Below are 23,681 nucleotides of genomic sequence, written 5' to 3'. Positions count from 1 at the left end.
AAACTAGAGTCAAACAATTCAAATCGGCACCAGAACATGTTCAAAACAGATACCATCCATTTCAAACAAATTCCAAACAGGATCACCAAACAAGTTCTCAAACAGATTTCAAACTTAAAAAGCAATCTCGACACCAATCGAGCTCGAAAAGTCGACAAACTTTCCATCCTGAAACCAGCACCAACAATTAGGGTTAGATTCATTTCATAAGGTCGTAGCCGAGCACAGCATGGTCCATCAACTCTTGGACAAAGAGTGTTTTCGTTGGCGGCGATGGTAGTCCCAAGATAGCAATCGCACTGGATCTCAAAGGTCATCTGCTTGTGAAGAGACATCTACTGAGAGATGTCAAGAAATTTCCAGTTATAATCTGCTAGGGTTTCCATGGCAAGCATTCCAGGATACCCCACTCTGTCAGAAGTTGCATTCCGAAGGAAGATGTCAGAAACCATGTAACTTCAGGCAAAAAAATTTCCTTGAAAGCTTGCCAAGTACTTGGAGTATGCTGCTTGGTAGCTGTAAACACCAACATTTGCATGGCACTGCTTCTGAGAAAAACAATGACTTGAAGCAAATCTGGATCCTTCTCTTGCAAGTGATCTTAATTGGCTTATGCCCTGTAAGACATGAGCAGTGAAGACGGGAGCGCGCCCGATGCGCGATGAAGTAAGGGTGGGAGTGGCTAATAAGTCCGGGTTGGAGGACGAAGATACCTCAAATAAAATTCCAAAAGCTCTATCTGCTCTTTTTAAGGATCGGTATGCTTTCAGAAAAGCACACGCATGATGCTCTGATACCAGTGTCACAAGACGGGCACCACGTGCCAATAGAAAAGAACAGATTGAACAAACTTTTAGCACTTCAATAGCAACTGAACTGAAAGAAAGAGACCACGCGACACGGAGTGGCGGAATTCCACCCCAGAGAGTATTGGCCCCAAACCTTGGCGCCCCTTTCGGTATTTCTTTATATTGCATCAACACAGTACAAGCCGGTACTCCAGACTCTGCACCTTCTCCAGCAAGCATGCGAGAGAATGAGCCCTAGCCTCATATTTAAAGACCCTTGGCCTGAAAAGCAGTTACAGTAAAAAGCCTTTAAAACTCAAAAGCTTCTGGTCCAAAAAGCAATACCAAAAGCTACCAGCGTAATTTACAGAAATACGTACAGCTTGCCACGTCATCAGCCAACGCAAAGTGCGGAAATCCGTGCAACCTGCCACGTCATCATGCCGGCGCAATTTTCGAAAATCTGCCACGTCATCAATTTTTGCGTGTGTCTGGATCCTGCTTTATTTCTTTCTTTATATCACTTGGGGCCCCATCGAACGGGGTCCCCATAAGTTGGTAGGACTTCTTCTGTTACTTGTTCTTCTTAGGGTTTAGGCCCCTCGGCCACATCTGTAAGTTGGCTCCATTCTTTAGGCTTTGACACGTCAGCAGTTTGTTACAAAAATCTTGTCCATCATCCGGTTAAATGTTGTAGGAGCATTGGTTAGGCCAAAAGGCATAAACAAAAACTCAAATAACCCAAAAGTCGTCCGAAAAGCTGTCTTGTAGACATCTCCTGACGCGATTCAGATCTGATGATAGCTGCTCTTCAAATCAATCCTACTAAAACACGAGAATTGTCACAGGACGGGCACCACGTGCCAATAGAAAAGAACAGACGTTTAGCACTTCAATAAAAACAGTCCTGAGAGAGAGAGAGAGAGAGAGACGACACGCGACACGAAGTGGCGGAATTCCACCCTAGAAAGTATTGAACCTTGGCGCCCCTTTCGGTATTTCTTTATATTGCATCAACACAGTACAAGCCGGTACTCCAAACTCTGCACCTTCTCTAGGAAGCATGCCAGAGAATGAGCCCTAGCCTCATATTTAAAGGCCCTTGGCCTGAAAAGCAGTTACAGTGAAAAGCATTTAAACTCAAAAGCTTCTAGTCCAAAAGCTAAGTCAAAAGCTGCTAGCGTAATTTACGAAAATTTGTACAGCCTGCCACGTCATCAACCAGCACAAAACGCGGAAATCCGTACAACCTGCCACGTCATCATGCCAGTGCAATTTTCAAAAATCTGCCACGTCATCAGTTTTGGTGTGTGTCCGGATCCTGCTTTATTTTCCTCCTTTATGTCACTTGGGGTCCCATCGAACGAGGTCCCCATAAGTTGGTAGGACTTCTTCTTTTGTTACTTGTTCTTCTTAGGGTTTAGGCCCCTCGGCCGACATCTGCAAGTTGGCTCCATTCTTTAGGCTTTGACACGTCAGTAGTTTGTTACATCTTCCCTTCTTGAAAGAGAGTAATCGTTCGCGATTAGAGAGCATATCTGCAAAACAACTCAAGTTAGCTCAAAAATTTCCGAGGGACATGAGTTTGCTCTTTTTATTAAGGAGTTAGCTTCTCCTTTCTGCTCTTTTGATCAAGGAGTTAGCTTCTCCTTTCGGTGTTTTGATCAAGGAGTTAGCTTCTCCTTTCTGCTCTTTTGATCAAGGAGTTAGCTTCTCCTTTCGTCCAGATCGGAACTCTTGATATTCTGGCGCAGTACAATTAGCCATCATACCCAGACCGTATTGATCTTCCACGGGTGTCCTGATGCACCAAAATTACATACCGAGGCAATCTCATCCAATTAGGAATATTAAGTAGTTGGCACGTCACAATGCAACACAAATGCTCACATATGCATGTTACAAGACATAGAAACATAAAGCCGCCGATGAACACTCCTCCCGCATAACCTAACAAGGTCCGGGCTGGGAGATATTCAACGACTCCCTCATCTGTCACGTGACACATCCAACCCTATGTGTTCGTGGACAAGCTACAGCACCACAAGGGTTCAATCAGTCAAGATTTAGGAGTGTTCTAGCACTTTTGCGAGTCTGTTCGCAGACCGTGCATGCCCAGGCACTTAGAGTAGATGCATATCCTCCGGTTGCACACAGCATGATCATAAGCATTCCCATCAGAATCCTTCAACGGAATTTTCCAATGCATTTAACCTATTTTTCCTATTTTTAACATTTTTCACTTATTATTTTAAGTGACTTTTGTTAGGAACTGAGTAGGGCAATTTGGGTAAGATAATATATAAGCAAACCTAGGGTAGCACTATTTGGCAGAAGAGCAAGGAGAACACAGGCCACAGGCAGCAGGTTCCCCCTCTCTCTCTCACGCAAGACTCTTTCCCTCTTAGTGGCGTTTTTCCTCCAAGCAAGACTCCCATCTCCCTGGCGTTTTTCAGCAAAGCTTCATCGCCATAGCCTCCAACACCCTAGCGTTTTCAGCATCAGCCTCATCGTCAGAAAACCAGCGTTTTCAGCCTCAGCATACCAGCGTTTCAGCTTCAGTAGAACAGCGTTTTCAGCTTTAGAAAACCAGTGTTTTCAGCTTCAGTAGACAAGCGTTTTCAGCTTGTTTTCAACCTCAGAAATCAGCGTTTTGCATCAGCAAATTCAACGACGAGAAGCATCCCAAGCATACAGTTTTCAGCCATAGTCTCGTCCTCGTCGTCCACACCGTCGACATCGACATAGCCACATTTAAATTTGCATCAGCATCTTGTACCAGATTGTGCAATCAATAGTAGACCACTCTCGCCATCGAGAGTGGGGCCTTCGGAGAGGGGTTTTACGTCGTCTCTGGTGTCGTATTCTCTTCTCTCTCTATCTCTCAGTCTCATACACTTTCACGCACAGTGTCCATTCACTTTGTTTATGTCCATTGCACTCTCTCATTAAGAACAGAACGCTCTCCCTTCCATAAGAACAAAAGGAACCTTGAGCACAGTTTGGAGCACTCATCTTGAGCAAAGTTCAAACTTTCATTCCGCTGGCACCTTACATCATCACTCCTCCCACATAACCTAAAAAGGTCCGGGCCGGGAGATATAGAGGCCTTCTACAACCAAACGCCCCACAGACCGCAGCTTGCGTCGTTTGGAGGTCCTGAGAGTAACCACTGCTCAGACTTCATAATACTCCTCCCACATAACCATCCAGGTCCGGGCCGGAAGTCACAACAACAATTATTTTACAAGTATACAACCAAACGCTCCCCAAGCATCGACCTGCGTCGTTCTAAGGTTTTCAAACATACAACGAAACGCTCCCCAAGCATCAGCTTGCGTCGTTCCGAGGTTCAAACAATACCAAAACAGTATTTCTCACTTCTCCACCCGGGAGTAAAATCACCACTCATTGAAACCATTATCAAACCAGAGTCAAACAATTCAAATAATCGGCACCAAAACAGGTTCAAAACAGATACCATCCATTTCAAACAAACTCCAAACAGGATCACCAAACAAGTTCAAACAAAACTCAAACTTAATCATTAGATATCACTGGACATCACATGACATTCAACATTCATTCGGATCTTAGACCATGATTTATCGACAATGTAGCTAGCAATCACATCTAGGTCCAATCGGGACCTCATCGATGTCCGATTGACTAACCCCTATTGCAACCATGTCTATTCGAGATCAATCAGACCAAAATGCTGCAGTCATTTCATCTATCAGTTCCTGCACTTAAAAGAAGTCAAGAACAAATCAGTTTCATAATCAAGAATTCCATTTCATAAAGTCATCCAGTAGATTACTATCAGCTCTTAGTATCCCTGAAGCTCAGAGAGACATCAGTGACTTTGGTATCACCACTGCACCAGATCTCCAGCCAAGCTGAATTCTGGGTTCCGTTTGGAGTAGACTATGCTAAACCAAAGCATCGAGGTAAAGTTTCACAATCCGAGGAGTATCTGCTAGGTCCTCCTCCTCCATCCACTTTGCATCAAATGCAGGATAGTTCTTGAACTTAACCAAGAACCGCCTTCGGACTTTACCTTTAGTCTTCGTATCCTTATGTGCCAAATCTGTTCAGGACCAAGGATCTCCTCGTTTTCTTCCACTTCGGGTTGCTCATCAGGCTCCCCATCATCAGGCACATCACCCTTAACAGGTTTCAAGAGACTCACATGCAATGCATTGTGAATCCTCCAAGTATCTGGCAATTTCAATCGGAAGGAGACATCATTTATCTTTTCAGTGATCTGGAAAGGTCCGTAGTATCGCATACTAAGCTTTGGAAAAAGCCTCTCCTTTCCCTTTTTCTTTCTTAAGCGTGCCTTCTCAAAACGTAAGAGCACCCAATCATCCTCCTTCAATTTCAAGTCGTGACGATGGAGATCTGCTGCCTTGTTCTGTCGTTCTTGAGACTTTTGCAAAGTCTCGCGAACCTTGGCAAAAGCCGTATCCAAGTCTCGCGTATATTCATATGCTTCAAAGATCTTATTTTTTGTGCTTAGGAAGGGTGAAACCTTCGCAGCACCTTCAACAATCTCAAATCGCACCTTCCCTGTCGAAGAGCGTATCGTGTTATTGTAGGCAAATTCCACCAAAGGTAAGTACTTTTCCCATTGAGTCTTCTGATCCGAGATACAAGACTTCAATAAATCTAAAACCACTGAATTTGGCAATCTCAAATTGCCCGTCAGTCTACAAGTGGAATGATGACGAGAGCTGCAACTGCGTGCCAATGTTCTCCCAAATTTGCCTTCCAAAACAAACTCATAAATCTGGGGTCTCTGTGGGAGACAATCGTCTCAGACATGCCATGTTATCAAAAAATAATCGTGACCATTCTGTGTTCTCGGGAGATCAAAAATGAAACCCATTGCAATACTTTCCCAGGGGTGGGTGGGTATGGGTAAAGGCTGTAACAATGCCTGTGCCTTATGCCTGTCAAACTTGACCTTCTGGCATACCAAGCAACTGCGCACAAACTCTTCCACATCCTTTTTGAGTCTCGGCCAAGAGAAGTATCTCTCTACCCCCTTCATGGTGGTAGCAATGACGCGGTGACCCGTACAAGGTGGACAATGGCATTTAATCATAACCTTGTCCCTCAATGGTTGTGTAACGCACAACATAGTCTTTCTCATCAAGTAGCCTTCCTGAAGGGAGTATCCAACTATTGTCTCCCCATCCCGTATCCGTGTGAAAATATCTGCAAAATCTGTATCTGTATCCTCGAAGCTCCTATGATGTATCGCGGAAATAGCCAGAACTCGGCTTCCGAGACAAAGCATCTGCCACCACATTCTTCTGTCCCTGCACATGGACAATCTGGAAGTGAAATTGTGACAAGATGTTCGCCCACCGCATCTGCTTTTCCAACAACTGCTTTTGTGACAAGAAGTAGCGTAAACTCTGATGGTCTGTAAAGACAGTAAAATCCGCTCCGAGTAGGTAATGCCGCAACTAAGTTAGAGCATGAAAAGCTCTTTCTTGTATATTTGTGCTGTCATGTAACAAACTTGGACACTCCAAGTCAAGAATCAACCGCGACAGCACCAAGTAACCACTTCAAAACAATTCACAGATCACAATAGATTTGCACTGGCCCGGCGGAGTTCCATGCCTAGAGATATTGGCCCCAAAGACTGGCGCCCCTTTCGGTATTTCTTTTTGTATTAATCAATCATCAACGTACAAGACAGCGGTTAGGGTTTCACTCTCAGACTCTGTGTCCAGATGCTCTGAGAAGTAAGGCCAAGTAAGGCCCTCACCACGAATTTAAAGGTTACAAGGGATGCCCATAAGCAGATCCCCAAAAGCTTTCAAAATCAAAAGCATCAGTTCTCTCTCTTAGAGAGTCTCTTTTTTTTTTATAATTTTAAAAAAAGCAAGTTCTCTCTCTTTCAGGCAAAAAGCAACACCCAAAAGCTGCCAGAGCAAGTTGCGGCGCAATTTCCGGAAAATCCGTACAACCCTGCCACGTGGCACTGGCGCCAAAAATTAGGGTTTCAGCCAGCAGTTAGGGTTTCCAGAAATTAGGGTTTTCTGCAAATTAGGGTTTTTGGCAGTTTTTAGGGTTTGCAGGAATTTTAGGGTTTCTGGCAGAAATTAGGGTTTCTGCTGTCCGCCACGTCATCACTTTGTGACATACCCCCCTCTTGAAAACATTGTAATCGACCATGATTACGCCTGCAAAACCAACAAAAGCCATAAACCATCTTAGCAGACACTGACTATTAGTACCTACGTACTAGGAACACACATCTAGCACATGTACAAAATCGACAGTCACATCACACGACATCACAAGACATCACTAGACATCACAGGACATCACATGACATTCAACATTCATTCGGATCTTAGACCATGATTTATCGGCAATGTAGCTAGCAATCACATCTAGGTCCAATCGGGACCTCATCGATGTCCGATTGACTAACCCCTATTGCAACCATGTCTATTCGAGATCAATCAGACCAAAATGCATCAGTCATTTCGGCTATCAGTTCCGGCACTCACAAGAAATCAAGAACAAATCAGTATCATTATCAGGAATTCCATTTCATAAAGTCATCCAGCAAAATACTGTCAGCTCTCAGTATCCCTAAAAATCAAAGAGACATCAGTGACTTTAGTATCAAAATCGAGGCATCTGTTGCCAAAGGAGTGGAGTAACTCCCCTCTTGTGCATCCCACTACACCAGATCTCCAGCCAAGCTGAATTTTGGGTTCCGTTTGGAGTAGACTATGCTAAACCAAAGCATCGAGGTAAAGTTTCACAATCCGAGGAGTATCTGCTAGGTCCTCCTCCTCCATCCACTTCACATCAAATGCAGGAAAGTTCTTGAACTAAACCAAGAACCGCCTTCGGACTTTACCTTTCTTCGTATCATTATGTGCCAAAATCAGTTCAGGAACAAGGATCTTCTCGTTTTCTTCCACTTCGGGTTGCTCATCAGGCTCCCCATCATCAGGCACATCACCCTTTACAAGTTTCAAGAGACTCACATGCAATGCATTGTGAATCCTCCAAGTATCTGGCAGTTTCCATCGGAAGGAGACATCATTTATCTTGTCAGTAATCTGGAAAGGTCCGTAGTATCACATACTAAGCTTTGGAAAAAGCTTCCCCCTTCCCCTTTTTCTTTCTTAGGCGTGCCTTCTCAAAAGTAAGAGCACCCAATCATCCTCCTTCAGTTTCCAGTCGCGACAATGGCGATCCGCTCCCTTTTTCTGTCGTTCTTGAGACTCCTGCAAAGTCTCGCGAACCTTGGCAAAAGCCGTAACCAAATCTCGCGAATATTCATCCACTTCAAATTTCTAATCTTTCGTGCTCAGGAAGGATGGAACCTTCGCAGCACTTTCAACAATCTCACATGGCATCTTCCCCGTCGAAGAGTGTATCGTGTTATTGTAGGCAAATTCCACCAAAGGTAAGTTCTTTTCCCATTGAGTCTTCTGATGTGAGATACAAGACTTCAATAAATCTAAAATCACTGAATTGGCAATCTCAGATTGCCCGTCAGTCTGCAAGTGGAACGATGACGAGAACTGCAACCGCGTGCCAATGTTCTCCCAAATTGCCTTCCAATACCAACTCATAAATCTAAGGTCTCTATCAGAGAGAATCGTCTCAGACGTGCCATGTAATCGGAAAATCATCGTGATCATTCTGTATTCTCGGGAGATCAAAAAAAATGAAATCCATTTCAATATTTTCCCAGGGGCGGGTGGATATGGGTAAAGGCTGTAACAATCCCTGTGCTTTATGCCTGTCAAACTTGACCTTCTCGCATACCAAGCAACTGTGCACAAACTCTTCCACATCCTTCTTGAGTCACGGCCAAAAGAAATCTCTCTCTACCCCTTTCATGGTGGTAGCAATGCCGCGGTGACCCGTAAAAGGTGGACAGTGGCAATCAGTCATAACCTTTTCCCTCAACGGCTGTGTAACGCACAACATAGTCTTTTTCATCAAGTAGCCTTCCCGAAGGGAGTATCCAGCTACTGTCTCCCCATCCCGTATCCGTGAGAAAATATCTACAAAATCTGTATCTGTGGCACATTGATCGACCATATCCTCGAAGCTTCTATGATGTATCGCGGAAATAGCCAGAACCAACGGTTTTCGAGACAAAGCATCTGCCACCACATTCTTCTGTCCCTGCACATGGACAATCTGGAAGTGGAACTGTGACAAGATGTTCACCCACCGCATCTGCTTTTCCGAAAGCTGCTTCTGTGACAAGAAGTAGCGCAAACTCTGATGGTCTGTAAAGACAGTAAAATCCGCTCTGAGTAGGTAATGCCGCCACTGAGTAAGACTGTGGATAACCGCCAAAAGCTCTTTCCCATAGATCTGTGCTGTCATCTCCAACCTAGAGAACAAACGGCTCTCGTAAGCTATGACATGGCCTTCTTGCATCAAGACCGCACCCAGACTACGACCACAAGCATCACAAAATACTTCAAATTACTTCTGGAAGTCCGGCAAAGTCAAAATAGGTCCCGTAGTCAATTTCTCTTTCAACGTCTGAAAGGCAGTCACCTCTGGGGGTCCCCACGAAAAAGGTACTCCTTTCTATGTCAAGATATGCAAAGGGGAAGCAACCTCTGCAAACTTTCGTATGAACCGCCTGTAGTACAAACACAGTCCCAAGAAGCTTTTCACTTCATGGACATTCTTCAAGTCGGGCCAATTACGGATAGTCTCTATCTTGGCCGGATCCATTTGCACTCCTGCTGCTGACACAATGTGTCCCAAAAAGTGTATCTCTGGTAGGAGAAATTCACTTTTCTTTGCATTAATCACTAACTTGTGATCTCGTAATGCCTGAAAGACCTGAAGCAGATGATCTCTGTGTTCTGCCTCATTCTTGGAGAAAACAATGATGTCGTCAAAGAAAGTGCCAACAAATAGCCTGTACTCTCGAAAAATCCTATCCATCATTAGGTTAAATGTCGCAGGAGCATTGGTTAAGCCAAAAGGCATCACCAAAAACTCAAATAACCCAAAAGTCGTCCGAAAAGCTGTCTTGTAGACATCTCCTGGTGCTATCCTGATCTGATGATATCCACTCTTCAAGTCAATCCTGCTAAAGCACGAGGATCCCTGTAACTTGTCGAGTATATCATCGATCCTAGGAATCGGAAATCTGTTCTTAATGGTGATTTCGTTGAGAGTGCTATAATCGATGCACATTCTCCAAGATCCGTCTTTCTTCAAAAACCAACAACACTGGAGACCAATACGGTGAAGTACTAGGCTGGACAAGACCCTTTTCCAAGAGGTCTTTCACTGGGTTCATAATCTTTTCATTCTGTACTCGGCTCACACGATAAGGTGGCCGATTCGGTGGCGTGCTTCCAGATATCAGATCAATGGTATGATCTTCAGGCCCTCTCAAAAGCAATCGGCATGAGCGTGGAGAAAAAATCTTGGCGTTCTTTTGTTCAGGTCAAAACATATTCAACCTTTATCCATCGTTCAGTTCTCCCAAAAGAATGAGTAAGAAAACTGAAGTTCATCGAGTACAATCTCTAAGCCCTTCATTTATCAAAGTCGCTTTCTCGGCCCGGTAGTCAACCACGGCGTAGTTCTTGTGGTACCAAGGGATCCCGAGTAGAACGTCACTCGCGTGTCCTGAACACCCCTGTCATTGCAAACGAAGTTTGCCAATGCTCGGTGTAATGGCAACATCCCATCCGGGTGCCAGTCGAACTACCTCCGCCTGTGGCGTCAGTCTGTCGGGCGTAGTTCCAAATCGAGTCGCCAATTCCAAGTGAAAAGAAGTTGGCCTTGGCTCCTTCAAAAGAGCTTCCTGATCCTTCACTTTGCCCCGAAAGCGGCAAAGTTTGTACTTTCATTCATTAGATTCAGTGCAGGTCCCACGCCATGTGGTACCAGTTCTGCTTTTCTATCTGCCTTTTCTGCCACATTCCTCGACTGCTCTCGAACTCTCAGGCCTGTCGTCGTCTTTATCATTCTGTTCTTTCTGTGCCTTATCAGGGCACTTCGCAGAGATATGTCCATGTTCCCCGCATCCAAAGCACTTCCCCTCTCTGATGAAGCGAGCTCTCTCCTCAGGAGTAAGCTTGGGTCGTGGATCCTTTTTTTTTTTCTTTGGGTTGCTCTTTTTCATTCTACTTTCATTCCCAGAAGTCTGTTCGGCTCGTTGTGTCATGGCCTCATCTGTGGGGTAGGTCAAACTGCCAGAGTGAATGGCAAAGCCCCGCTTCGCATGACTCATCAACTCCTGAACAGAAGCTGACTTCTGTTGCAAGATGTGATTTCGGATCTCTGTAGGTAGACCCAAGGTAAACCGCTCAATCTGTTCTCTGAACGAGATCTTCTTAAATGAAGAGGCGGGTAGAAAAGAGCTCCTGAATCTTTCACAATAAGAATTCACTGTATCGCTCTTTGTCATCCGGAGATGGTTTCAAGCAGCTCGTATATCTCGCTCAAACTCTTGAGTCAACCAAGAAGAAATAAAAAGCCTCTTGAATTTCAGCCATGTAATTGGCACAGTCTTGCTTAATAGAAGCGTGGACCACCAAGTGCGAGCATTCCCCTTAAAATAAGAGGCAGCTCTCCGAATCTTGGAGTGCTCTGAATAGCGTCCTCCCGCGAAAGCGATGTCAAACTGCTGTATAAAAGACAAAGCCTTTGAAGCATCGGAGTATCCCGAAAAAGTATCAAACTTGATCGAGTGGCCACCTTCCTTAAACTCTCGGACTTTCTTGCTTTTATCTTCGAGAAAGTCATACTGGTTGGCTTTGTAAAAATTCTTCTTGTTCGCATAAAACTTTCCGTCATCGAAATCTGAGCTGTCTGTAGACGACTCCTCAGTAGAACTGTCAGTCTCTGGGCGAGATGTAGCCTTCTTTGCCTTTTTCTTGCCCTTTCCGAAGCTTTGTGTCTTGCTTCGCTTTTTGCTTTTTCTGTCTTCTTCGCTCTAATCCGAGGAGCTAGAAGAACTGTCAGAAGAAGAAGAAGAAGAAGAAGAAGAAGAAGAATTGGATACTCCTTCAAATCGAACACGCTTCTTCTGTTTCTTTGCCTTGTCAAATGTCAACCGACGACCCAAATAGCTCTGATACCACTGTAACAAACTTGGACACTCCAAGTCAAGAATCAACCGCGACAGCACCAAATAACCATTTCAAAACAATTCACAGATCACAATAGATTTGCACTGGCCCGGCGGAGTTCCGTGCCTAGAGATATTGGCCCCAAAGACTGGCGCCCCTTTCGGTATTTCTTTTTGTATTAATCAATCATCAAAGTACAAGAGAGCGGTTAGGGTTTCACTCTCAGACTCTGCGTCCAGATGCTCTGAGAAGTGAGGCCCTCACCACTAATTTAAAGGTTACAAGGGATGCCCAAAAGCAGAGCCCCAAAAGCTTTCAAAATCAAAAGCATCAGTTCTCTCTCTTAGAGAGAGTCTCTTTTTTTTTCTTTTTCTTTTTTTAAAAGCAAGTTCTCTCTCTTTCATGCAAAAAGCAACGCCCAAAAGCTGCCAACGCAAATTGCGGCGCAATTTCCGGAAAATCCGTACAACCCTGCCACGTGGCATTGGCGCCAGAAATTAGGGTTTCAGCCAGCAGTTAGGGTTTCCAGAAATTAGGGTTTTCTGCGAATTAGGGTTTCTGGCAGTTTTTAGGGTTTGCAGGAATTTTAGGGTTTCTGGCAGAAATTAGGGTTTCTGCTGTCCGCCACATCATCACTTTGTGACATGTCATCTCCAACTAGAGAACAATCGGCTCTCATAAGCAATGACATGGCCTTCTTGCATCAAGACCGCACCCAGACTACGACCACAAGCATCACAATATACTTCAAATGACTTCTGCAAGTCCGACAAAGTCAAAACTGGTCCCGTAGTCAATTTCTCTTTCAACGTCTCAAAGGCAGTCACCTCTATGGATCCCCACGAGAAAGGGACTCCTTTCTCTATCAAGATATGCAAAGGGGAAGCAACCTCTGCAAACTTTTGAATGAACCGTCTGTAGTACGACCACAGTTTCAAGAAGCTTCCAACTTCATGGACATTCTTTATATCGGGCCAATCACGGATAGTGTCTATCTTGACCGGATCCCCTGCTGCTCAGACAAAGTATCCCAAAAAAGTGTATCTCTAAAGCAGATGATCTCTGTGTTCTGCCTCATTCTTGGAGAAAACAATGATATCATCAAAGAAAGTGCCAACAAATAGCCTATAATCTCGAAAACTCCTGTCCATCATTCGGTTAAATATCGCAGGAGCATTGGTTAAGCCAAAAGGCATCACCAAAAACTCAAATAACCCAAAAGTCGTCCGAAAGGCTGTCTTGTAGACGTCTCCCAGTGCGATTCGGATCTGATGATATCCACTCTTCAAGTCAATCCTGCTAAAGCACGAGGATCCCTGTAACCTATCGAGTATATCATCGATCCTAGGAATCGGAAATCTGTTCTTGATGGTGATTTTCTTAAGAGCTCTATAATCATTCTCCAAGATCCATCTTTCTTCAAATCCAACAACAATGGAGAGCAATACGGTGAAGTACTAGGCTGGACAAGACTCTTTTCCAAGAGGTCTTTCACTAGGTTCATAATCTTTTCATTCTGTACTCAGCTCACACGGTCAGATGGCCGGTTCGATGACATGCTTCCAGGTATCAAGTCAATGGTCCGATCTTCAGGCCCTCTAAAAAGCAATCGGCATGAGTGTGGAGAAAAATCTTGGCGTTCTTTTGTTCAGGTCAAAACATATTCAACCTTTATCCATCGTTCAGTTCTCTCCCAAAAGAATGAGTAAAGAAACTGAAGTTCATCAAGTACAATCTCTGAGCCCTTCATTTACCAAAGTCGCTTTCTCGGCCCGATAGTCAACCACGGCGTAGTTCTTGTGGTACCAAGGGATCCCGAGTAGAACGTCACTCGCATGCCCTGAACACCCCTGTCATTGCAAACGAAGTTTGCCAATGCTCGGTGTAATTGCAACATCCCATCCCGATGCCAGTCGAACTACCTCCGCCCGTGGCGTCTGTCTGTCGGGCGTAATTCCAAATCGAGCCGCCAATTCCAAGTGAAAATAAGTTGGCCTTGGCTCCTTCAAAAGAGCTTCCTGATCCTTCACTTTGCCCCAAAAGCGGCAAAGTTTGTACTTTCATTCATTAGATTCGGTGCAGGTCCCACGCCATGTGGTACCAGTTCTGCTTTTCTATCTGACTTTTCTATCACATTCCTCAGCTCCTCTCGAACTCTCAGGCCTATCATCGTCTTTATCATTTTGTTCTTTCTGTGCGTTTTTAGGGCACTTCGCGGAGATATGTCCATGTTTCCCACATCCAAAGCACTTCCCCTCTCTTATGAAGCGAGCTCGCTCCTCAGGAGTAAGCTTGGGTCGTGCATCCTTTTTCTCTGGGTTGCTCTTTTTCTTTCTACTTTCATTCCCAGAAGTCTGTTCGGCTCGTTGTGTCATGGTCTCATCTAGGGGGTAGGTCAGACTGCCAGAGTGAATGGCAAAGCCCCGCTGCGCATGACTCATCAACTCCCGAATAGAAGCTGACTTTTGTTCCAAGCAGTGATCTCGGATCTCTGTATGTAGACCCAAGGTAAACCGCTTAATCTGTTCTCTGAACGAAATCTTCTTGAATGAAGAGGCGGGTAGAAAAGAGCTCCAGAATCTTTCACGGTAAGCATTGATTGTATCTTTCTTGGTCGTCCGAAGATGGTTCCAAGCAGCTCGTATATCTCGTTCATATTCTTGCGTCAACCAAGAAGAAATAAAAAGCTTCTTAAATTTCAGCCATTTAACTGGCCCAGTCTTTGTTTAACAGAAGCGTGGACCACCAAGTATGAGCATTCCCCTTAAAGTAAGAGGTAGCTCTCCGAATCTTAGAGTGCTCTGAATAGCGTCCTCCCGCGAAAGCGATGTGAAACTGCTGTATAAAAGACAAAGCCTTCGAAGTATCTAAGTATCCTGAAAAAGTATCAAACTTGATCGAGTGGCCACCTTCCTTAAACTCTCGGACTTTCTTGCTTTTCTCTGGGCGAGATTTAGTCTTCTTTGCCTTTTTCTTGCCCTTTCCGAAGCTTTGTTTCTTGCTTTGCTTTTTACCTTTTCTGTCTTCTTCGCTCGAATCTAAAGAGCTAGAAGAGCTGTCAGAAGGAGAAGAAGAAGAACTGGGTACTCCTTCAAATCGAACACGCTTCTTTTGTTTCTTTGCCTTGTCAAATGTCGACTGACGACCCAAATATCCCGGGAAGTCAGTGCCTTTCTTCTGCTTTTTGCCGTGCTTTTTGGCTTTCTTTTGCGCGTCCAAAAGCTAAGCAATCCGTGCATCAACCACCTCTTGTAATTCCTTCTCTGAATATTGTTTGTGGTTAGAAGGTTTCTTGAGAGCGGGTTTCAAGGGTGGTGTAGTGGTTTTCTGCCACTGCGCATGCACTTCCTGAAAAGAAGTCTCGCTCATATATTTTGCCAATTTCGAATCCTTCGTAAAACTGAGCATCATCTTTGTTGCATCGCCGATCAATTGACGACGCTTCATCTCTATTTGCTCCGCCTGAGTAGGCCGAGGCGGGCCATACTCTGTGCCCAAATCTTCGTTGTGTTCCCTGCCCACATCTCCAGATGCAGAGGGAGTCGACTGATCCTTGCGTGAAGCCATAGGTGCCGCGGAAAAAAAAATTTGGGAATCGGATTTCCCGTAGAAAAGAAATCGGCCGTGCTCTGATACCACTGTAACAGACTTGGACACTCAAGTCAAGAATCAATCGCGACAGCACCAAATAACCACTTCAAAACAATTCACAAATCACAATAGATTTGCACTGTCCCGACGGAGTTCCGTGGCTAGAGATATTGGCCCCAAAGACTGGCGCCCCTTTCGGTATTTATTTATGTATTAAAATCAATGTCAGAGTACAAAGAGCGGTTAGGGTTTCACTTTCAGACTCTGCGTCCAGATGCTCTGCAGAGTGAGCCCTAAACCGTGTATATAAAAGATTACAAGGGATGCCCAAAAGCAGAGCCCCAAAAGCTTTCAATTCAAAAGCAATTTCTCTCTCTCTCAATGAGAGCAAAATAAAGCAATTATGCCTCTCTCTCTCTCTCTCTCTCTCTCTCTCTCTCTCTCTCTCTCTCTCTCTCTCTCTCTCTCTCTCTCTCTCTCTCTCTCGCAAAGCGTAGCCAAAAGCTGCAATTTGCGTCGCTCAAACAAAAAAAACAAAAAAAATCCCACCTCCGTGATTTCCAAAAATATTCGTACACTGCTGCCACGTGGCATGGCCGCCTGCTTTTAGGGTTTCCAACCATTTTAGAGTTTCAGCCAGCAGTTAGGATTAGGGTTTTCAAAAATTAGGATTTCTGCAAAATTAGGGTTTCTGGCAAAAATTAGGGTTTGCAAGAATTTTAGTGTTTCTGATAGAAATTAGGGTTTCTGTTGTCGGTAGCCACATCATCACTTTGTGACACGTGTCAAATTTAATTGACTGTCCACCTTCTTTAAACTCTCGAACTTTCTTGCTTTTATCTTCCAGAAAGTCATACTAGTTGGCTTTGTAAAAATTCTTCTTCCTTGCATAAAATCTGCTATCATCGGAGTCCAAACTATCCGAAGACGAGTCCTCTGTAGACCTGTCCGATACTGGGCGAGATTTAGACTTCTTTGCCTTTTTCTTGCCCTTTCCAAAGCGTTGCTTTTTGCTTCACTTTTTTCCTTTTCTGTCTTCGCTCAAGTCAGAAGAGCTAGAAGAACTGTCAAAAGAAGAAGAAGAAGAAGAACTAGATACTCCTTCAAATCACACACGCTTCTTCTGCTTTCTTGCCGAGGCAAAAGTAGATTGACGACCCAAGTAACCCGAAAAGTCAGTGCCTTTTTTTTGCTTTTTGTCGTGCTTTTTGGCTTTGTCATGCGCGTCAAAAAGATGGCTAATCTATGCATCAACCACCTCTTCTAATTCTTGCTCTGTAAACATCCTCGACGTAGGAGGTTGTTTGAGCGCCGGTTTGAGGGGTGGCTCCATGGTTTGCCGCCACTGTGAGTACACCTCGTCGAAGGAGGACTGGGTGAAAAATTTTGTAAGTTTAGGGTCCTTCGCAAAATTTATCATCAACTTTGTCGCATCATTGACCAATCTCCGATGTTCCATCTCTTCAAGCTCCGCCTGGGTAGGCCGAGGCGGGCCATACTCACGTGAATCTTCTTCGTGATCTCTTCCCGCATGTCCTTTGATTGAATCCATAAGTGCCGCGTAAAAAGGATTGGATTTCCCGGTAGAAGAGAAATAGCTCACGCTCTTAATACTGCTGCAACAGACTTGGACACTCCAAGTCAAGAATCTACCGCGACACGACAGGAATTCCTTCAAAACAATTCACAATTAGATTCGACACCAGCCCGGGGAGTTTCGTACCAAGAGGTTAATGCCTCAAAGACTGGCGCCCCTTTCAACATTTCTTTTTGTATTAAAATCTGTGCTCAAAGTACAAGGGAGTGGGAGAGTCTGTAACAGACTTGGACACTCCAAGTTAAGAATCAACCGCGACAGCACCAAATAACCACTTCAAAACAATTCACAGATCACAATAGATTTGCATTGGCCCGGCGGAGTTCTGTGCCTAGAGATATTGGCCCCAAAGACTGGCGCCCCTTTCGGTATTTCTTTTTGTATTAATCAATCATCAAAGTACAAGAGAGCGGTTAGGGTTTCACTCTCAGACTCTGCGTCCAGATGCTCTGAGAAGTGAGGCCCTCACCACTAATTTAAAGGTTACAAGGGATGCCCAAAAGCAAAGCCCCAATAGCTTCAAAGCAAAAGCCAATTCTCTCTCTCTCTCAATGAGAGTCAGTAAAAAGCAAGTTCTCTTTTTCTCTTTCTTTCTCCCAAATCAAGCGAAAAGCTGAGATTTACGTCGCTCAAAAAAAAAAAAAAAAAAAAAAGAGGGTTTTTGGCAAAAATTAGGGTTTGTAAAAATTTTAGGGTTTCTGCTATCCGCCACGTCATCACTTTGTGACATACCTCCCTCTTGAAAGCATTGTAATCGACCGCGATTACGCCTACAAAACCGACAAAAGCCATAAACCATCTTAGCAGACACTGACTATTAGTACCTACGTACTAGGAACACACATCTAGCACATGTACAAAATCGACAGTCACATCACACGACATCACAAGACATCACTAGACATCACATGACATTCAACATTCATTCGGATCTTAGACCATGATTTATCGGCAATGTAGCTAGCAATCACATCTAGGTCCAATCGGGACCTCATCGATGTCCGATTGACTAACCCCTATTGCAACCATGTCTATTCGAGATCAATCAGACCAAAATGCTGCAGTCATTTCGGCTATCAGTTCCGGCACTCACAAGAAATCAAGAACAAATCAGTATCATTATCAGGAATTCCATTTCATAAAGTCATCCAACAGAATACTGTCAGCTCTCAGTATCCCTAAAAATCAAAGAGACATCAGTGACTTTAGTATCAAAATCGAGACATCTGTTGCCAAAGGAGTGGAGTAACTCCCCTCTTGTGCATCCCACTGCACCAGATCTCCAGCCAAGCTGAATTTTGGGTTCCGTTTGGAGTAGACTATGCTAAACCAAAGCATCGAGGTAAAGTTTCACAATCCGAGGAGTATCTGCTAGGTCCTCCTCCTCCATCCACTTCGCATCAAATGCAGGAAAGCTCTTGAACTTAACCAAGAACCCGCCTTCGGACTTTACCTTTCTTCGTATCATTATGTGCCAAAATCTGTTTAGGAACAAGGATCTCCTCGTTTTCTTCCACTTTGGGTTGCTCATCAGGCTCCCTATCATCAGGCACATCACCGTTAACAGGGTTCAAGAGACTCACATGCAATGCATTATGAATCCTCCAAGTATCTGGCAGTTTCAATCGGAAGGAGACATCATTTATCTTGTCAGTGATCTGGAAAGGTCCGTAGTATCACATACTAAGCTTTGGAAAAAGCCTCTCCTTTCCCTTTTTCTTTCGCACGCGTACCTTCTCAAAAGTAAGAGCACCCAATCATCCTCCTTCAGTTTCCAGTCGCGACGATGGCGATCCGCTCCCTTTTTCTGTCGTTCTTGAGACTCCTGCAAAGTCTCGCGAACCTTGGCAAAAGCCGTATCCAAGTCTCGCGAATATTAATCCGCTTCAAATATCTAATCTTTCGTGCTCAGGAAGGATGGAACCTTCGCAGCACTTTCAACAATCTCACATGGCGTCTTCCCCGTCGAAGAGTGTATCGTGTTACTATAGGCAAATTCCACAAAAGGTAAGTTCTTTTCCCATTGAGTCTTCTGATCCGAGATACAAGACTTCAATAAATCTAAAATCACTGAATTGGCAATCTAAAATTGCCCGTCAGTCTGCAAGTGGAACGATGACGAGAACTGCAACTGCGTGCCAATGTTCTCCCAAATTGCCTTCCAAAACCAACTCATAAATCTAGGGTCTCTATCAGAGAGAATCGTCTCAGACGTGCCATGTAATCGGAAAATCATCGTGATCATTCTGTATTCTCGGGAGATCAAAAAAAATGAAATCCATTTCAATATTTTCCCAGGGGCGGGTGGATATGGGTAAAGGCTGTAACAATCCCTGTGCTTTATGCCTGTCAAACTTGACCTTCTCGCATACCAAGCAACTCTGCACAAACTCTTCCACATCCTTCTTGAGTCACGGCCAAAAGAAGTATCTCTCTACCCCTTTCATGGTGGAAGCAATGCCGCGGTGACCTGTAAAACGTGGACAGTGGAAATCAGTCATAACCTTTTCCCTCAACGGCTGTGTAACGCACAACATAGTCTTTTTCATCAAGTAGCCTTCCCGAAGGGAGTATCCAGCTACTGTCTCCCCATCCCGTATCCGTGTGAAAATATCTGCAAAATTTGTATCTGTGGCACACTGATCGACCATATCCTCGAAGCTCCTATGATGTATCGCGGAAATAGCCAGAACCAACGGTTTCTGAGACAAAGCATCTGCCACCACATTCTTCTATCCTTGCACATGGACAATCTCGAAGTGGAACTGTGACAAGATGTTCACCCAACGCATCTTCTTTTCCAAAAGCTGCTTCTGTGACATGTAGCGCAAACTGTGATGGTCTGTAAAGACAGTAAAATCCGCTCCGAGTAGGTAATGCCGCCACTGAGTAAGAGCATGGATAACCGCCAAAAGCTCTTTCTCATAGATGTGTGCTATCATCTCCGGCCTAGAGAACAAACGGCTCTCGTAAGCTATGACATGGCCTTCTTGCATCAAGACCGCACCCAGACTACGACCACAAGCATCACAATATACTTCAAATGACTTCTGCAAGTCCGACAAAGTCAAAATAGGTCCCGTAGTCAATTTCTCTTTCAATGTCCGAAAGGCAATCACCTCTGTGGGTCCCCATGAAAAAGCTACTCCTTTCTGTGTCAAGGTATGCAAAGGGCAAGCAACCTCTGCAAACTTTCGTATAAACGGAGTGTAGTACGAACACAATCCCAAGAAGCTTCTAGCTTCATGGACATTCCTCAAATCGGGCCAATCACGGATAGTCTCTATCTTGGCCGGGTCCATTGCACTCCTGCTGCTGACACAATGTGTCCCAAAAAGTGTATCTCTGGTAGGAAAAATTCACTTTTCTTTGCATTAATCACTAGCGTGTGATCTCGTAATGCCTGAAAGACTTGGAAGCAGATGATCTTTGTATTCTGCCTCATTCTTCGAGAAAACAATGATGTCGTCAAAGAAAGTGCCAACAAATAGCCTGTACTCTCGAAAAATCCTATCCATCATTCGGTTAAATGTCGCAGGAGCATTGGTTAAGCCAAAAGGCATCACCAAAAACTCAAATAACCCAAAAGTCGTCCGAAAAGCTGTCTTGTAGACATCTCCTGGTGCTATCCTGATCTGATGATATCCACTCTTCAAGTCAATCCTGCTAAAGCACGAGGATCCCTGTAACTTGTCGAGTATATCATCGATCCTAGGAATCGGAAATCTGTTCTTGATGGTGATTTCGTTGAGAGTGCTATAATCGATGCACATTCTCCAAGATCCGTCTTTCTTCAAAAACCAACAACGCTGGAGACCAATACGGTGAAGTACTAGGCTTGACAAGACCCTTTTCCAAGAGGTCTTTCACTGGGTTCATAATCTTTTCATTCTGTACTCGGCTCACACGATAAGGTGGCCGATTCGGTGGCGTGCTTCCAGATATCAGATCAATGGTATGATCTTCAGGCCCTCTCAAAAGCAATCGGCATGAGCGTGGAGAAAAAATATTGGCGTTCTTTTCTTCAGGTCAAAACATATTCAACCTTTATCCATCGTTCATTTCTCCCAAAAGAATGAGTAAGAAAACTGAAGTTCATCGAGTACAATCTCTAAGCCCTTCATTTATCAAAGTCGCTTTCTCGGCCCGGTAGTCAACCACGGCGTAGTTCTTGTGGTACCAAGGGATCCCGAGTAGAACGTCACTCGCGTGGCCTGAACACCCCTGTCATTGCAAACGAAGTTTGCCAATGCTCGGTGTAATGGCAACATCCCATCCGGGTGCCAGTCGAACTACCTCCGCCTGTGGCGTCAGTCTGTCGGGCGTAGTTCCAAATCGAGCCGCCAATTCCAAGTGAAAAGAAGTTGGCCTTGGCTCCTTCAAAAGAGCTTCCTGATCCTTCACTTTGCCTCGAAAGTGGCACAATTTGTACTTTCATTCATTAGATTCGGTGCAGGTCCCACGCCATGTGGTACCAGTTCTGTTTTTCTGTCTGCCTTTTCTACCACGTTCCTCAGCTGCTCTCGAACTCTCAGGCCTGTCGTCGTCTTTATCATTCTGTTCTTTCTGTGCCTTATCAGGGCACTTCGCGGAGATATGTCCATGTTCCCCGCATCCAAAGCACTTCCCCTCTCTGATGAAGCGAGCTCTCTCCTCAGGAGTAAGCTTGGGTCGTGCATCCTTTTTTTTTTCTCTGGGTTGCTCTTTTTCATTCTACTTTCATTCCCAGAAGTTTGTTCGGCTCGTTGTGTCATGGCCTCATCTGTGGGGTAGGTCAGACTGCCAGAGTGACTGGCAAAGCCCCGCTTCGCATGACTCATCAACTCCTGAATAGAAGCTGACTTCTGTTCCAAGCAGTGATCTCGGATCTCTATAGGTAGACCCAAGGTAAACCGCTCAATCTGTTCTCTGAACGAGATCTTCTTGAATGAAGAGGCGGGTAGAAAAGAGTTCCAGAATCTTTCACAATAAGCATTGATTGTATCTTTCTTGGTCATCCGAAGATGGTTCCAAGCAGCTTGTACATCTCGTTCATATTCTTGCGTCAACCAAGAAGAAATAAAAAGCTTCTTAAATTTCAGCCATTTAACTGGCGCCACTCTTGTCAAAAGAAGCGTGGACCACCAAGTACGAGCATTCCCCTTAAGGTAAGAGGTAGCTCTCTGAATCTTGGAGTGCTCTGAATAGCGTCCTTCCGCGAAAGCGATGTCAAACTGCTGAATAAAAGACAAAGCCTTCGAAGCATCTGAGTATCCTGAAAAGTATCAAACTTGATCGAGTGGCCACCTTCCTTAAACTCTCGGACTTTCTTGCTTTTTTTTCTTCGAGAAAGTCATACTGGTTGGCTTTGTAAAATTCTTCTTGTTCACATAAAAGTTTCCATGGTCAGAATCTGAGTTGTCTGTAGACAAGTCCTCAGTAGAACTGTCAGTCTCTGGGCGAGATGTAGCCTTCTTCTTGCCCTTTCCGAAGCTTTGTTTCTTGCTTCGCTTTTTACCTTTTCTGTCTTCTTCGCTCGAATCTGAAGAGCTAGAAGAACTGTCACAAGAAGAAGAAGAAGAAGAACTGGGTACTCCTTCAAATCGAACACGCTTCTTCTGTTTCTTTGCCTTGTCAAATGTCGACCGACGACCCAAATATCCGGGGAAGTCAGTGCCTTTCATCTGCTTTTTGCCGTGCTTTTTGTCTTTCTTTTGCACGTCGAAAAGCTGAGCAATCCGTGCATCAACCACGTTCTAAAGTTCCTTCTCCGTATATTTCTTGAAGGCAGAAGGTTTCTTGAGAGCGGGTTTCGGGAGTGGCGTTGTGGTTCTCTGCCACTCCATCTGTACCTCTTCCAAAGAGGTCTGGTTCATATATTTTGCCATCTTCGGGTCCTTGGCAAAATTGAGCATCATCTTTGTTGCATCGCCAATCAATTGACGACGTTCCATCTCTCTTTGCTCTGCCTGAGTAGGCCGAGGCGGGCCATACTCTCTGTCTGAATCTTCGTTGTGATCCCAGCCCGCATCTCCAGATGCAGAGGGAGTCGACTGATCCTTGCATGAAGCCATAGGTGCCGCGGAAAAAAAAAATCGGGGATCGGATTTCTCGTAGAAGAGAAATCGGTCGTGCTCTGATACCACTGTAACAGACTTGGACACTCCAAGTTAAGAATCAACCGCGACAGCACCAAATAACCACTTCAAAACAATTCACAGATCACAATAGATTTGCACTGGCCCGGCGGAGTTCTGTGCCTAGAGATATTGGCCCCAAAGACTGGCGCCCCTTTCGGTATTTCTTTTTGTATTAATCAATCATCAAAGTACAAGAGAGCGGTTAGGGTTTCACTCTCAGACTCTGCGTCCAGATGCTCTGAGAAGTGAGGCCCTCACCACTAATTTAAAGGTTACAAGGGATGCCCAAAAGCAGAGCCCCAAAAGCTTCAAAGCAAAAGCAGATTCTCTCTCTCTCTCAATGAGAGTCAGTAAAAAGCAAGTTCTCTTTTTCTCTTTCTTTCTCCCAAATCAAAGCGAAAAGCTGAGATTTGCGTCGCTCAAAATTTCCCCCAAAAAAAATAAAATAAAATAAAAAATAAATAAAATTCCGCCTCCG

The 23,681-nt window shown here is 44.6% G+C and overlaps 1 protein-coding gene across 2 annotated transcripts in view; it reads right to left on the bottom strand.

Annotated features, from left to right (window-relative positions):
• LOC147442979 (transcription regulator) overlaps nt 1–23,681 on the bottom strand; it is a 111,371-nt gene that overhangs the window by 78,720 nt on the left and 8,970 nt on the right. The window lies entirely within an intron of this gene.

The sequence above is a fragment of the Adiantum capillus-veneris genome, chromosome 14, assembly GCF_014529385.1.
Source record: "Adiantum capillus-veneris isolate H3 chromosome 14, ASM1452938v2, whole genome shotgun sequence".
Lineage (NCBI taxonomy): Eukaryota > Viridiplantae > Streptophyta > Polypodiopsida > Polypodiales > Pteridaceae > Adiantum > Adiantum capillus-veneris.
Note: the sequence above shows the minus strand (reverse complement) of the source record. Positions and strands in the feature narration are given on the sequence as shown.